The sequence below is a fragment of the Anabrus simplex genome, chromosome 10 (assembly GCF_040414725.1).
Source record: "Anabrus simplex isolate iqAnaSimp1 chromosome 10, ASM4041472v1, whole genome shotgun sequence".
In the NCBI taxonomy this organism is placed as follows: Eukaryota; Metazoa; Arthropoda; class Insecta; order Orthoptera; family Tettigoniidae; genus Anabrus; species Anabrus simplex.
Genome location: NC_090274.1, coordinates 36,683,774 through 36,699,933, shown reverse-complemented (window position 1 = coordinate 36,699,933; position 16,160 = coordinate 36,683,774). Strand labels below are relative to the sequence as shown.

Below are 16,160 nucleotides of genomic sequence, written 5' to 3'. Positions count from 1 at the left end.
TAATCATTTCAAATCCATACCTCGTTTTTATATAAGAAACTCCTCTTTCTTTTAAACTTCGTGGCCATGTTTTTTCCACTGAGTCACTCATTTTGACACTGTTCTAAATTCAAAAGACTCGTGAGTCGTAGAGGGTGATCACCCCGTTGGCTTTAGTAAGATCAGTTAAGAGCTACGATACTTCCTCAAGTTGCTATCCTGAAAATAAAAATCCACAGCCTGATTCCAGTCATTTGTACGCGTCGGGAATGGAATGAATGAAGCTCCCATCTAGCGGCGAGGATAGGAAATGTGCCGGCTGCCGAAGCCTGTCGCACTCCTCTGGGGCAATGACAAGTGGCTGACAGATGAAATGTTAATGGAGAATGTTGTCCAACACAAATCTCACATTGGGTGACCGGGATTTGCACCACGGTATCCAGTGGTGAGGGGCCGACGCGCTGCCGCCTGAGCCACGGAAGCTTGCTATCTTACAGCTCTGAACAGTTCCAGTCCCCGTTATACATTGTATGCTGTTTGCTCTGTTGCAAGCTGGGTTAGCACACACTTTCTCACTTCGTCTCTCCCAGGCTGTTCTATTGAAATTAAGAACACTTGAAGCAATGACCTTGACGGCTCTTTCCACAGCATTACAGCCGTGTCGAGCCTAGACACACAAGATTAATAACATGTTAGTGCTGATGACATACATACCCTGAGGGTTACTGCTTGTTATGTACGAACCTCCAAGGCTGCAACTACCTCCTATGAAATGCAATCAAGCAGGAAAGCTTATCATTTTAACGTGAATGTTGTAAACTCTCGTACTAGTATTCCTCGAGGTAGCGCATCTCTTTTCAGGCATACCACCAATGGAGGTGAACTACATGTACCTTTTGACTATACTGCTAATAATAAGAGTTGGTGTCTGACATTTCTTAGAGGGAGGTCCGTTTACTGCCTGCCGAGGCGGGATAAAGGGAGTGGCTGTGTGGTTGCCATGGAAATGAGGGTGGGGTGACTGCGGTTGCCATGGAGATAAAACTTCAGGGCAGCTCGTCTTGCTGGGAGTTGCCAAACCTGTCACTGTCACTGATAAGAACCTGATTGTTTGTATAAGAGTGATCGCAAATGGGACGACACCGCCTGGCCAGGTAGTCTACAACAGATCACAGCGGTAAGAATGAAGGAGGGAACAAGTGAGCAGGAAGCGAGGGGTAAGAGCATGTAGAAAGGAATGCTGGAATGTGGCAACATCGTGAAAAGGCACGTGCAATGCTCCTCCCTCCAACCTTACCTGTCAGACGCCAACTTTAGTTAAGTCTAGTATAGAGTTGCCAGGTGTGGCGTATTACACGGGATTTCCCGTATTTGAAGGTCTGAAGTACTGTCATTTCAACAGCATACGGGACGTCCTTTATTATTTCATGTTTAAACAACTCACTTCTGAAACTTATCTGCTTTTTCTCCAGAACTTCACGAAGTTCCCGATTTCAAGTTCATAAGTAGTTAAACAGAAATAAATATACGAGTGTGATTTGATAATCTGATGATGATCTTTTAAAAACATTCAGTGAGTGTAAAGAGTATTCGTACGACCCCGCATATTTAGAAAGTAATTAATTTTTCATCCGTTTAGATAGGCTTATGGATTGAAAACATAAGCATTCATGTAGTATTCAAATACCTCTATTCATTCCATAACGAATACGAAAATAAAACATTGTCATAATGTTTAAAAATTCACAGACAGTAAATTTTTGTTTGAAGGCCCCCGTTTTCGCGAATAAAATCAGCCCTCCACTCCCTGCTAATGGCGTTGTGCACGCTTCAGTGGCTCGGACGTGTCCCATTTACTCATTTCGACTCAGATGTTGACAGGGCACCGTTCAAGTGCATTCAAACGTTGTCAGAATGGGACGAAAGAGTCCGAAAACTACTCCCAGAGAACGGAAAGTCCTTCACAATAAGACATGGTCGCTCAAAAGGATCGCAGAAGCAGTTGGGAGGCCTAATTTAACCATGTAGTCGATTATCGACAGTTTTTCCCAGACAAAAATACACAGTAACAAGCCTACAACTGGACGTCCGCGGGCTCTGACCCAGGCAGAGAGGCGCTTCTTTCTCCGAGAAGTAAAGAAAAATCCGCGATGCAGTACCCTGAAAATTGCTGCTGAGCTGGAACGGCGAGGTGCTAGTGCGCAACAACCTCCTTCAAATGGACTTCCACGGGCGTCGGGGAAGTAAGAAGTTCTATGTGAGCAAGGGTAATCGTCTGAAATGGTCACACTTTGCCACGGAACACCGAAACACAGATCTGGAGGTCTTCAACAGGACTGCCTGCACTGATGAAAACAAGTAAATCTTCGGTTCAGGCGGGAGCCTCCAAGTGTGGCGGCAACCGACCACCGAGCTATAGCAGCGGAGCCTGATTCCTCTTGTGAAACATGGGGGTGGTTCAGTGAAAATGTGGGGGTGTATGAGCGCTAAGGGAGTGGGAAATCATTTCACTGAAGGCAAGATGGACCACCGAATGTACATCAATATTTTGCGAGTGTTGATAAAATGGGAACGGGAAGTGATTATCTTTTTCAACAGGACAATGATCCGAAACATGAAGCTGGAGATGCCCAGCTCTGGTTGTTGTACAACACTCCCAAACGCTTGGAAACCTCTCCCCAGTTCCCTGAACTAAACCCAATTGAACATTTATGGCACAACCTTGCAACAAAAATTAGGTGTAGATGCATTTCTAGCAAGCGAGATTTACAAAATGCTCTCAAGAAGGAATGGGATAAAATGCCCTCTTCCTACTGTGCCAGTTTAGTAAAATCAATGCCCAATCGCATCCAAGCTGTCATAGTCACCAAGGGCAATCCTACACAGTATTGTTTTCCACGGACTGACGGAGAAATGTGCAGAAGAGAGGGCCCGTACGAATACTTTTCGTTTGTCCCAAAAGATATATAAATTTTTCTTACATTTTTACAGGTTTATGACAATTTTTTGTTTGCATATTGTTTATGGAATGAATAAAGGTATCTGATTGCTACATGAATGTTTATTTCAATCCATAAACTTACCTAAACGTACGAAACATTCATTGTTTTCTAAAATATGCGGGGTCGTACGAATACTTATTACTAGAGCCCGGATTTTAATGCATTAATAGGCTAGAATGCAAACTTACTGAAGTGAGTAGCATGCATAGTCTACCTTCACAACGATTGTGCTATGGGGATTGCATAAACATTAGGGGTACGGCCCATTAGAACCCCTATAATTTATGTTACTCTTACTACATTATGGAAGAGCGGGTGGCCGACACTTCCTACTAACGAAATTAGTTTTGCAGTCTAACCTATTACTGCATAAAGATCCGGGTTTTACTTATCACATGTCCTATTTTAATTAGTTTTTGGAGTATAATACTATTACCATACGTTTCATTTTTCAGAGTTTATAAATTTATTAATCAATGTTTCGGCAGACTTTTTTCACCTTTTCTCAACTCTACCCTCCATGCCGATGGAGCTGAACATGGACTTACGACACCCGAAGTGTCCGTATTACTCTCAGTTCTCGAAAACGGATCTCCTCTATCTCCTCTTCTAAAACAAACTTAAAATAGATGGCTTCAGACATAACAAATTATTGAAAAATGCTAAAAGTGAAGAAAAATACGGGCTATAAACCTTTTATGTTGAACATAAAACAGTAAAACACTGTGATAAAGTTTGTGTCTACAATGTAATCATAGTACAGGAAATTATATCTCAGTGATTTCCTGAAAAAAGAAATAAACGTCGTTATGCCCTGTCGATGTGACCTGTCCCTTACAGGCATTTCAAAATATGGCAAACCTACTTTCCACGTGACTTAGAAGTGCATAAAATCAGGTCGCCACAATTAGAATCGTGGTGTAAATAATAGGTTCATATTCGGGATTAGAGCTCCGGAGAGTCGCAGTTCATCTCAGTGACCCCGAAAACAATGGATTTAACACTAAAATCTATCGATTTCGGTAATTTTTATATTTCACCTCCTCCCCTGAGAGTACTAGGGTTGTCTTTCCCCACACAGTTCCTTTTTTCCAGATAGGAAATCATATCTGTACCAAGTCTGGTTGAGAGGTATGCTGCACAATTTCGGTCATTTTAGACGATTTATTTTTCACCCATTCTCCTCGGAGTGCAACTATCCATCTCAGAGATCCAGAAATCTATGGATTCGACACTATTTTCTGTTATTTTCAAGTCACCCCCACCCCTCGGCGTGCTAGGGGAGTCTTGCCCCCACAGTATTTTTTCCCCGAGATAGTAAGTCGTGTGTACCAAGTTTGTTTGCGGGCTATGCAGGAACTTGCACACACATTTTATATCTATAATCCCGATTATTTAGGGCATTTCGTTTTTCACCCCTTCTCACCATAATGTCCACAGGGGTTGAAATTACCGGGCGAGTCGGCCGTGCGGTTAGGGTCGCGCAGCTGTGAGCTTGCATCCGGGAGATAGTGGGTTCGAGCCCCACTATCGGGAGCCCTGAAAATGGTTTTCAGTGGTTTCCCATTTTCACACCAGGCAAATGCTGGGGCTGTACCTTAATTAAAGTCATGGCCGCTTCCTTCCTACTCCTAAGCCTTTCCTATCCCATCGTCGCCATAAGACCTGTCTGCGTCGGTGCGACGTAAAGCCAATTCAAAAAATAAGGGAGGGGGGTTGAAATTGGACGTAAAAGACATCCAGAGTGTCAATATTAATGTCAGATACCCGGAAAAATGCGGATTTGACAATATTTTCGATTATTTTACATGTCACCCCCCCCCCCCACTTCCACCCCTAGGGGTACCATAATCTTTTAAAGCTTGCTAGGGGCTTTACGTCGCACCGACACAGATAGGTCTTATGGCGACGATAGGATAGGAAAGGCCTAGGAGTTGGAAGGAAGCGGGCGTGGCCTTAATTAAGGTACAGCCCCAGCATTTTCCTGGTGTGAAAATGGGAAACCACGGAAAACCATCTCCAGGGCTGCCGATAGTGGGATTCGAACCTACTATCTCCCGGATGCAAGCTCACAGCCGCGCGCCTCTACGCGCACGGCCAACTCGCCCGGTGGTACCATAATCTGGCGATATTTTTCTCCAAATAGTAAGGTATACAGTATGTGTACCAAATTTGGTTGAAATTGCTCCAGTGGTTTAGGAGGAGATGTGGATCAAACACACATATTGATGAATATGCCTATGTACATAATTTTCTATAAGGCGCTTTCTAACCATTTTCAACGTAGCGACCATGCGTCATAGCATAATGATACTAACCGCAGCTACTTGAAGTTACTCTTGTGACCAAATGTTTAATTTTACACGAAAGAAAACTCAACCACCGTTTTCAGTGACCATATCTGAAACTTCGTACTAATTTTCTTGCAATTCACAGCGTTCGAACACTAATACTACACTTCCGTCGTCAGCAAGAGTGTAGCATCGTGATCATATGCTTGCAGCCCTTGCAACCCCATCATACAGACCACCGCAGCTTACGAAACACCCTACGTAGCATAGCAAATCTCAATTTGACGCGCTTGAACTATAAAATCCATTACCATTCATTAGAGTGCATTTATTTTGATGTAGTATAAAAACATAATGGAAATTGAATCGTGTTGCTGCCCACAGTAGTACCATCCTTAATTTTCAAATTTAATTGGATTGAGTATTGATCCAATTTTAGCGTCAGGTAATGTTATTTCTGATGGATTACATGTGGGGGAGGGGGGCATAATGTGAGTGACAGGTAGTTTTTGTTTTGTTTTGCAATCAATATATTAACGTTCGGAATATATCGTGTTCTAGATTTTAGGTCAACGCTCAAATAACAACAACAACAACAACAACAACAACAACAACAATAATAATATTAATAATAATAATAATAATAATAATAATAATAATAATAATAATAATAATAATAATAATCATATGGCCTCAGCTACCGTGTGCAGACATTTCGATTTGACGCCATCTGGATGTCTGCTCGTCAATTTCGACGTTACGTTTTACTCTAGGTCCGCTAGATGGCAGACAGAGTAAACCGGATATCTCTTGGGCGTCTATGGCTGAGATTTAATTAATTTTGTCGGGTAAATACCAAATGTATCACCAGAGATCTTTTACATGCTGACATCGTACGACATGAAGTGTCGAATGGACTTTTTCCGCCCTTCAAAAATCCGACTACCTTTTCCAGGTTTGAACCCGCTATCTTGGGATTCGGAGGCCGACAGTCTACCACGGATCCAGAGAGGCAGCTATAATATTACAATTATTTATTATAATAATAATAATATTTGTAGCCTCCATGGCTCAGGTGGTAGTGCGCCGGCCTCTCACCGCTGGGTTCCGTGGTTCAAATCCCGGTCACTCCATGTGAGATTTGTGCTGGACAAAGCGGAGGCGGGGCAGGTTTTTCTCCGGGTACTCCGGTTTTCCCTGTCATAATTCATTCCAGCAACACTCTTCAATATCATTTCATTTCATCCGTCATTCATTAATCATTGCCCCAGAGGAGTGCGACAGGCTTCGGCAGCCGGCACAATTCCTATCCTCGCCGCTAGTTGGGGGCTTCATTCATTCCATTCCTGACCCGGTCGAAAGACTGGAAACAGGCTGTGGATTTTCATTTCATTTTCAATTATATTTGTAATCTAATCTTAGTTATGTGCGTAATATTATTTATTTTTAGAATGACTTTTATGTTTACATTTTTAAATTTTATTGCTTGCATCCGGAAGATGGTAGGTTCGAACCCCACTATGGCAGTCGTGAAGATGATTTTCCATGGTTTCCCATTTTCGCATCAGGCAAGTGATCGGGCCATGCCTTAATTAAGGCCACGGCCGCTTCTTTCTCACTCCTAGACCTTTCCTATCCCATCATCGCCATTAAGAGATCTCTGTCGGTACAACGTCAAGCAAAATTGTAAAATAAAATATATATTGCACTGATATTTAGTACGTTACAATAACTCAAAAACATTCCAAAGGTATAAAAATACTAATTAATAACAATATTAAATAAATTTAACTAATCTTCTCAGCACCGGATAAATGTTACTTCTGTACTCAGGTATGAATAGTTTACTTGGAAATGAAAATCCACAGCTTGTTTCCCGCCATTCGAGCGGATCAGGAACGTAATGAATGAAGCCCCTATCTAGCGGTGTGGATAGGAATTGTGCCGGCTGCCGAGGAATGTACTAAATGGAGATCAGTAGTGATTAAGAAGCTAGGGACATACTTGTCACACTCCTCTGAGACAATGATTAATGAATGAAGCCCCCATCTCGCGGTGAGGATAGGAATTGTGCCGGCTGCCGAGGAATGTACTAAATGGAGATCAGTAGTGATTAAGAAGCTAGGGACATACTTGTCACACTCCTCTGAGACAATGATTAATGAATAACAGATGAAACGATATTGAAGAGTGTTGCTGGAATGAAAGATGACAGGGAAAACCGGAGTACCCGGAGAAAAACCTGTCCCACCTCCGCTTTGTCCAGCACAAATCTCACATGGAGTGACCGGGATTTGAACCACGAAACCCAGCGGTGAGCGGCCGGCGCACTGCCGTCTGAGCCACGGAGGCTATTGATTCTTTAATCAATAATACCGAATCAATCCTATCTATCATGACGTAATCCTTATAAATGTTTTCGAGGAAGAGCTGCCTAATTACGATTAATGCTTCATTCCTAACGGGTGAATACAGATTCTTTCATTTAATTAAAATATGAATACGCATTATTTGGGTACATTCGTTATTAAAATTCACAGGAAATAGACAAAACATAGGCCTAGATATAAATTATATTTCGCTTTACGCTTAGCGAGATTATATATTTTTAAATATAAAAAATACATCTGATACTGTACTTCACTTACAACTCAGATAGGGAGTAAAAAAAAAAAAGCCTCCTTTGAACAACAGAATATCCAGTTTTGTCGTAACCCCACATATCTACCTTATTTTCATCTCTGCCATATTGTCCGGTTTCTTTTCATATTTGCTAGTTAGTAATTATTCACGTCCTGCTCTGTGGTGTAGTGATGTTCGGGTTCGATTCCCGGCTCTGCCAAGAAATTTGACAACTGGAATGCGGTCAGCTCAGCCCTGGGAGATCCACCGAGTACAGGGTTTTCGATTCCCACCTCAGCCATCCTCGAAGTGGTTTCCCACTTCTCCTCCAGGCAAATGCCGGGATGGTACCTAACTTATCGCCACGATGGCTTCCTTCCCTCTTCCTTGTCTATCCTTTTCAATCTTCCGCTCCTCCCACAACGACCCTGTTCAGCACAGCAGGTGAGGCCGCCTGGCCAAGGTACTCCTCCTCCCCCAGTTGTAACCCCCGACCGAATGTCTCACGCTCCAGGACACTGCCCTTGAGGCGGTAGAGGCTGAGTCCGGGGGAAAAACCAACCCTGGATGGTAAACTGATTAAGAAAGAAGGAAACAAAGAAAAATGAAAGTCATTATTCACTGTTTCTGATCCTTAAGTCATAGCATTGCAAATCTAACCACCGTTTTACATACCATTTCCATGAGTTTAGCGAGCAACATAATAATAATAATAATAATAATAATAATAATAATAATAATAATAATAATAATCGTTATTATCGCCACGGTAAGTCGCTCAGACCGTGTAGCTGAGCTTGTTTCTTTTTTGCTGTTGAAGCCTGCAGATTTACTTTAGGCTAAGTAAACCTCGTTGGAGCCCTTAGTCTTGAACTATAGCCCCTCGAATTGTAGGGAGTCGAAGTCAGGACCGGGGAGTAATAAGAGCCAGTTCTAGTCTACACCATGGCGCAAGCTACAGTAATTCTTGTTGCAATATTATTTCTGATCTTGACGTACGAAGAAAGTGTTTTCTCTTTAGAGATACCGTTGCTTTGTTTTATTTTATTCAGTACAGTTAGTTACACACAGGATGGGCGAGGGGGAGGGGAGGAGGAGGTGGAAGTAGAGCAAGGCGGAAATGCCATTATTTAAAACTTGAAAACACCTGCAATATTAAGTGACAGCGCAACTGGACTTGATTTATCGTCCTGATTGTAGTGTACAAGAACTTTGAGAACAAATAAAGCCGTAAGTTAGGCAATAACTTTTTCCTCCCACACCCTCGCCTTTACGTAGTTATTTAACTTTAAAACTTGAAGGAGAAACCTGGCGTGCGCCAACTAGCCAGCGTGGGTTCTCCCAAGCAAGTTTTCCTCTCTCGCTCTCGCTGTGGCCTTCCCCTAAGCCCGCAGGCTGCGGCTGTTACCTTCACTGCTGCTGCAGCTCATGGCAGAGGAATGTGATCACGTGACCTCGCCTTAACCAGGAGGGATACAGCGAAGGAGCGTGACTGAATACCCACCCACTTTCATCAGCGTGTTTTACTAGAAAGACGGCTCATCATCAGTATTTTTAAGAAACTTCTTTTAAAGCTACCGTTATGCCACTCAACAGCGACAAAATTACTCCCATCAGACACTGCATCAAGGATATCTGACGTGAAAGATGCAATTTTAAAGCACATTCTGTAGGTTCATATCCATTAAACTACCTGTTCGAAGATCAGCTCCCTCACGTTTTAACGTCAACTAGGGCAAAATACAGTCATAATTTCGACTATCTAACTCCATCTGTCTATCAACAGGAATGCCAGCAGCAATAAATCACGCTTAAGAACTCCATCTTCTGCCATAACAATAGATACCACAATATTCACCAATAAAACGTTATGAATCATACATCTCATTGTACTACCAACAACAAAGACTTACAAATGTATCCGAAAAATATTTTACCCTACTAAAATGAACTCTCAGAAAGGAAAAATATTTTCCCCATACCGTACTATGTGTACATGAGCAAAAAATGTGCAAATTGCAACTCTTCCTTGTACCTTTTAGGCAATTACAGAAGTGCACTGAATTTTATTGTTGAAGCTCTTGCGGTTTCTGAAGAAGAAAAAAAAAACCGAGCTAGAGATGGCAAATTTTTATTTTCGAAAAAATGCGATGTTAGCTGACAGATGAGGAGAAATGGCAGTGTTGTCATGTATCTTAATTTTTTCTTAACGTAGAATGTGGTACTGAAACATGGGCAATAACTAGCGGAAATAGAAATGCCATAGAAGTCTTTGAAATGTGGTGTTACAGAGGGATGTTGAGAGCGAGATGGAAAGATCAGATCATAAATGAAGAAATATTGAATCATGTTTATGAAAGGAAAACAATTCGGCTAAATAAAATCATAATAACTACGTCGTTCTTTTACGTCCCACTAACTACCCTTGACGGTTTTCGGAGACGCCGAGGTGCCAGAATTTTGCCACGCTGGAATCTTTTCACGTGCCAGTAAATGTACAGACACGAGGTTGACATATTTGAACACCTTCAAAGACCACCGGACTGAGCCAAGAACGAACCTACCAAGTTGGGGTCAGAAGGCCTGCACCTCAAACGTCTGAGCCACTCAGCCCGGCCGATGTATCTGTAAAGCCATACGCTAAATAAAATAAATAAGAACTCTAAGGGTACGAACATACCGAAGATGTAAGGGTACGAACATACCGAAGATGTAACGCAGCTCGCGGTCGCGGTTTACATCGCGGTCGATGCCTCCATGTCACCTCCTGGTAACACAAACACACAGTTTTAAATGGAACAGTTCATGTCAAAGATGCTCGCTTCCATTCACCATCGCGATTTACCAGGAGGTCTAGCGCGATGACAAGAAAGTTTGTGTTCTCATCGCTGTCGAACGGGAGGCATCGATGTAGCTTGCTCCTGATTGGCTTGTCCGGTTTGAGATCACGTGATATATCCCCCGTTCTACTCTGCCCTTAATCCAGGTGTTCATAGAGCCCGCGTGTGTATTCGTGTGGTAGTTATTGTACTTCACAGTATCAATTTTTGATTCCACATTGTTGTTTATGTATTGGAACGTCTCAAAGGACATTCTCACGTATGAATGGAATCTGTCCGCGTGGTGTTTCAGTTCTTCAAATACCGGGCGAGTTGGCCGTGCGCATAGAGGCGCGCGGCTGTGAGGTTGCATCCGGGAGATAGTAGGTTCGAATCCCACTATCGGCAGCCCTGAAAATGGTTTTCCGTGGTTTCCCATTTTCACACCAGGCAAATGCTGGGGCTGTACCTTAATTAAGGCCACGGCCGCTTCCTTCCAACTCCTAGGCCTTTCCTATCCCATCGTCGCCATAAGACCTTTCTGTGTCGGTGCACGTAAAGCCCATTGCAAAAAAGTTCTTCAAATAAGTTGTGATATTCCCCCAGCGCCAGCCTTCTTTTATTACAGGATGATCATTCCACTGGCGGGTTTACTGATTAAATAATAATGTTATTTGCTTTACGTCCCATTAGCTACTTTTTAAAGTCTTTGAAGACGCCGAGGTGCCGGAATTTAGTCCTGCGGGAGTTCTTTAACGTGCCAGTAAATCTACCGACACGGGGCTGTCATATTTGAGCACCTTCAAATACCACTGGACTGATCCAGGATCGAACCTGCCAAGTTAGGGTTAGAAGGCCAGCGCCTTAACCGTCTGAGCCACTCAGCCCGGCGGTTTACTGATTTGAAAGTAGCCACCACCGTGTGCTTATGCACAATGAATCACTATCTCCACTGTCACTTGAATACATACTCTATACTTGTAAAAGCTCAGTAGTAGAGGATAAATTATCTTTAACTTGAACGCGGAGATCTAAACATTACGTCCAGTCCCTGTAAACACATCTCAGAACACTGAAAGGTAAACCTCCCCGGTATGTTCACCCTCCATCGACCACGACGTAAACCGCGACCGCGAGCTGCGATGCATCTTCGGTATGTTCGTACCCTAAGTACTTACGCGTTAATATACGGTAAGATCTTCACTGACGTAATCATATTAACGAGATCCGAAATAAAGATTACAGACATCTTCATATTGTTATGAGGGTTTTTCGGGGTTGTAGTAAGAAAGTAAAGGAGACAGCGTACAAGTCTCTGGTATTAATAAGAGCATTGTATAGGGCCCACACCAGGATTACTTGACACGTAAAATGGGGAAGGATCCACGGGAAGGCAGCATGATTTGTTCTGGGTGAACTCCGACAAAAACTAATGTTGCGAATATGTTCCTAACTTTGGGTAGGGAAACCTTGAGAATAAGGTGACGAGCTGCTTGACTACGCTGTATGCTCCAAGCTACCAGGTTCTCTTAACTTGGGAGCGAGAGTTGGCGATCACGGGGTCCTTAATCGAGTCCTTTCATTGCACCAATTACTTGTGCCAGGCTCCTCACTTTCATCTATCATATCCGACCTCTCTTGGTCAACTCTTGTTCTTTTCCGGCCCCGACGGTATTAGAACTTGCGAGGCCTACGGAATATTTCACTGTCGCGCCCTTCGTCTTTCCTAATTTTTCGAAGAGTCGGATCCCTTTATTTCTCCTTCTGATTAGTGATAATAGGGGATGGTTGCCCAGTTGTTCTTCCTCTTAAAACAGTCACAACCATTACAAAGCTGTCAGTGGAGACATGGCGCGAAATTACATTAGTAGATGAATAAGATTAAGTGATGGTTTTAAAACTATGAAGCCGGGCTGAGTGGCTCAGATGGTTGAGGCGCTGGCCTTCTGACCCCAACATGGCAGGTTCGATCCTGGCTCAATCCGGTGATATTTGAGGGTGCTCAAATATGTCAGCCTCGTGTCTGTAGATTTACTGGCACGTAAAAGAACTGCGGGACAAAATTCCAGCACCTCGGCGTCTCCGAAAACCGTAAAAGTAGTTAGTGGGACGTAAAGCAATTAGCATTATTATTATTATTATTATTATTATTATTATTATTATTATTAAAACTATGAAGACACAATTGCAATTCAAGAGGAGAGATTAGAGCAAATATTCGTTTTTAGGAAGAGGAGTTAGTGATTGGAATAATTTTTCAAGGAAAGTGTTCAAAGAAATTTCAAAGAAATCATTTAAAAGAAAGTCTAGGTACACAATTGATAAGGTATCTACCACCTGGGCGACAACTGCAGGTGATTTGATTGATTGAAATAGCTAGTTGTTTTAGTCGCACCGACACAGACAGGTCTTATGGCGACGATGGGAGAGGAAAGGGCTAGGAGTGGGAAGGAAACGGCCGTGGCCTTAATTAAGGTACAGCCCCAGCATTTTCCTGGTGTGAAAATGGGAAACTACGGAAAACCATTTTCAGGGCTGCCGAAAGTGGGGTTCGAACCTACTATCTCCCGAATACTGGATACTGGCCGCACTTAAGCGACTGCAGCTATCAAGCTCGGTGATTGAAATAGCATGACTCATCTTGCGTGATATAGATGGCTTGGAAGGAAGCAGACAAAGCGGCAAGAATAGTAGAAGGAGGTCTAAACATGAATATGCAAATATGCACATATAGGAGGTAATTGTTATATAAAGATGAAGTGTAGGGGGGGGGGGGGGGACTGAGGGATGAAGTCTATGGCCAAAAGGCCCAACCAAAAACAGAGCACAGTGATTACAGAGACGCTCAGTTCATATTCAATAGGTTAGAGACCGAATTCTGAGTGGTATAATGGTGTATAACGAAGAATTGAAGATCATGTTCCGCAATTACTGGTTGACAAAGTAAATTAATTATTTACAAACTACGTTTGTGTCCACAATAGGTTGTAGCAACCACTTCATTCCAATGTTCATTTACTGGTTTTATTCCGTCAATTAAATAGAGTGCAATACCTCATTAGATAAATCACCAAATATGTCATGCATGTTTTGTCAGTTTGTACAACCGTGTTGTGATTGTTCATGTATTTCATGTATTGACCACTCGAGGGAATTTCCCTGTCAGTTGAAATGTTTGCCTTCATTTTGTACTCTGACATTTGAGAAACACGATGACATCTGTAACAAAATAACGTGGTCTTCAAACGTTTCTTTGTAAATACAAACACTTAAAATACCTGCTGTATTATATCCAATGATATAGATCAATATCAATGAATGAATCAATCAGTAACTACAGATCTGCATTTAGGGCAGTCGCCCAGGTGGCAGATTTCCCATCTGTTGTTTTCCTAGCCTTTTTTTAAATGAATGCAAAGAAATTGGAAATGTATTGTACATCTCCCTTGGTAAATTATTCCAATCTTTAAGTCCTCTTTGTACAAACGAATATTTTTTCCCAATTTAGCCCCTACAATTCCAACTTTATCTTCACACTATGGTCTTTCCTACATTTAAAGACACCACACAAACGTATTCGTCTACTAATGCCATCTCTCCACCGACAGCTCGGAACATACCTACCACTTAGTCTTACCAGCCCAAACTTTGCAACATTTTTGTAACGCTACTCGTTTGTCGGAATTCACCCAGAAGAAACCGAACTGCTTTTCTTCGGATTTTTTTTCCATTTCTTGAATCAAGTAATCCTGGTGAAGGTCCCATACACTGGAACCATACTCTAGTTGGGGTCTTACCAGAGACTTATCTGCCCTCTCCATTACATCCTTACTACAAGCCGTAAATACCCTCATAACCATGTGCAGAGATCTGTACTCTTTATTTCCAATCCCATTTATGCGATTAGCCCAATGAAGATCTTTCCTTATATGGCAGGGACCTCTCGAAACGTACTCATTATCGATATAATGAAAGAAGTCATGTTAAACAAAATAAAAACAGATTTTATATCACTCATCCCGGTGGTCACTTTTTTTCGTTTTATTTTTGTAGTAACTTACTAAGCTCAATATCCTCTATCCTTTGACACGAACATTACTTATTTCGTCCAAGTTTGGAGAAATAGCCAATGTTTACTTCCAAATTATTCAAGAATACGAAACAGTCCCCGGTAAGACGTAGATAAGCTCAATTATCTTGTTAACATTCTGAACATTGTTAATGCAAGTGGCTTCAGCCAGGTAAGTCAGTCTGTCTTAAGTGTAATATGTTTGCTGTTATTACTGTGAATGTGGACATTATAATCCCGTAAATGAATTATTGGCAGTGAATTTACATAGCTGTTCTGTTGAAGAGAACTATTAAATATTACTAGCTAACAATTCACAAACGCATCCAAAGCCTATTGGGAGATAATGCCCGATTCTCAACCCGATGTCACGAAAACGAAGTATTCCAAAGCCACCTGCAAGTGAGTATTTCTTTAGAACGATTTGAACGAGCTCCTAGCAACCAGGTAACAAGAAATTGTTATTAGAATCTTGGAGAAACCGTGGAAAATGATTCTACAACCTTCTCACATTGTAATAAAAAGAAATTAAATTAAAAGTAAGAAAACACAACACTAATAATAGCGTAAGGAATAATTTCAAACTAACAGTACAATGAACAATGGCAACTCCTGACCTTTTTATGAGGTTGGTTGACCTTTTCTGCAGCAGTTGCTCGCACACACCTGAAGGCTGCGTTGCGATGTCTTTCAGGTTCGTTATTCTAAATTACGGTATTTTCTTTTTACATTATTTAAAGACGTACGTATCACTTTGGACGCTTCATTAATTGCACTGACGGAACGAAACAGAAAGAAAGCAAACAGGTGTTGAAAACTAAAATGTCGATAAAGGAAATAAAACAACAAAACACTTGAAAACAACACTGAACACCACACAACACAGCACTTAAAATACGATCACAAGAACAAAACACATGAGGAAAGGAAATAAAGAACGATGAGGTGGATAAGGTTTAAAAGTTATTTGGTTACGAAAATCAGCTGTTTGGACGGCGATAGTAGCGGCTACTATCCGTTTCAACTACCCCACGTCTCGAATGGACCGCATTTGAAAGCGGACTGACAGCACCGGTCCGTTAGGAGTAGCGCAGCCTGTGTCTGGAGCCTGCCTGCCACGCAGCAACTCGCGAAACTTGCCGATTGCTTACGATAATTCTCGAAGGGGCTTCGCGTCTTGGAACGAGCAAAGCCCACCACAGAGCTAGACATTCCTTCAAACATGACAACACAGCCTTGGTCGCGGAAGGACTTGCAGTACCGGTGCTGTGAAATCCAGCTGGCACGTACACTACGTAGAAACTTCCTTCCAGGGAGAAGGGAGAAGGATCCAGGATCATTTATTGACAACGTGATAAACTGCCTAAACATCGCACAT

The 16,160-nt window shown here is 42.2% G+C and overlaps 1 protein-coding gene across 2 annotated transcripts in view; it reads right to left on the bottom strand.

Annotated features, from left to right (window-relative positions):
- The window catches only part of Cad87A (cadherin-87A), a 656,540-nt gene extending 640,689 nt beyond the window's left edge, over positions 1-15,851 (bottom strand). The window contains exons 1-2 of one of the 2 annotated variants that reach the window (XM_067154819.2): positions 15,758-15,811; positions 15,400-15,599 (exon numbers count right to left, since the gene is read on the bottom strand). The gene's annotated coding sequence lies outside the window, so the exon portion shown is untranslated. Of the gene's footprint in view, positions 1-15,399 lie in introns of both variants that reach the window. The other variant, XM_067154818.2, reaches the window with a different exon arrangement.
- Positions 15,852-16,160: the final 309 nt, after the last annotated feature.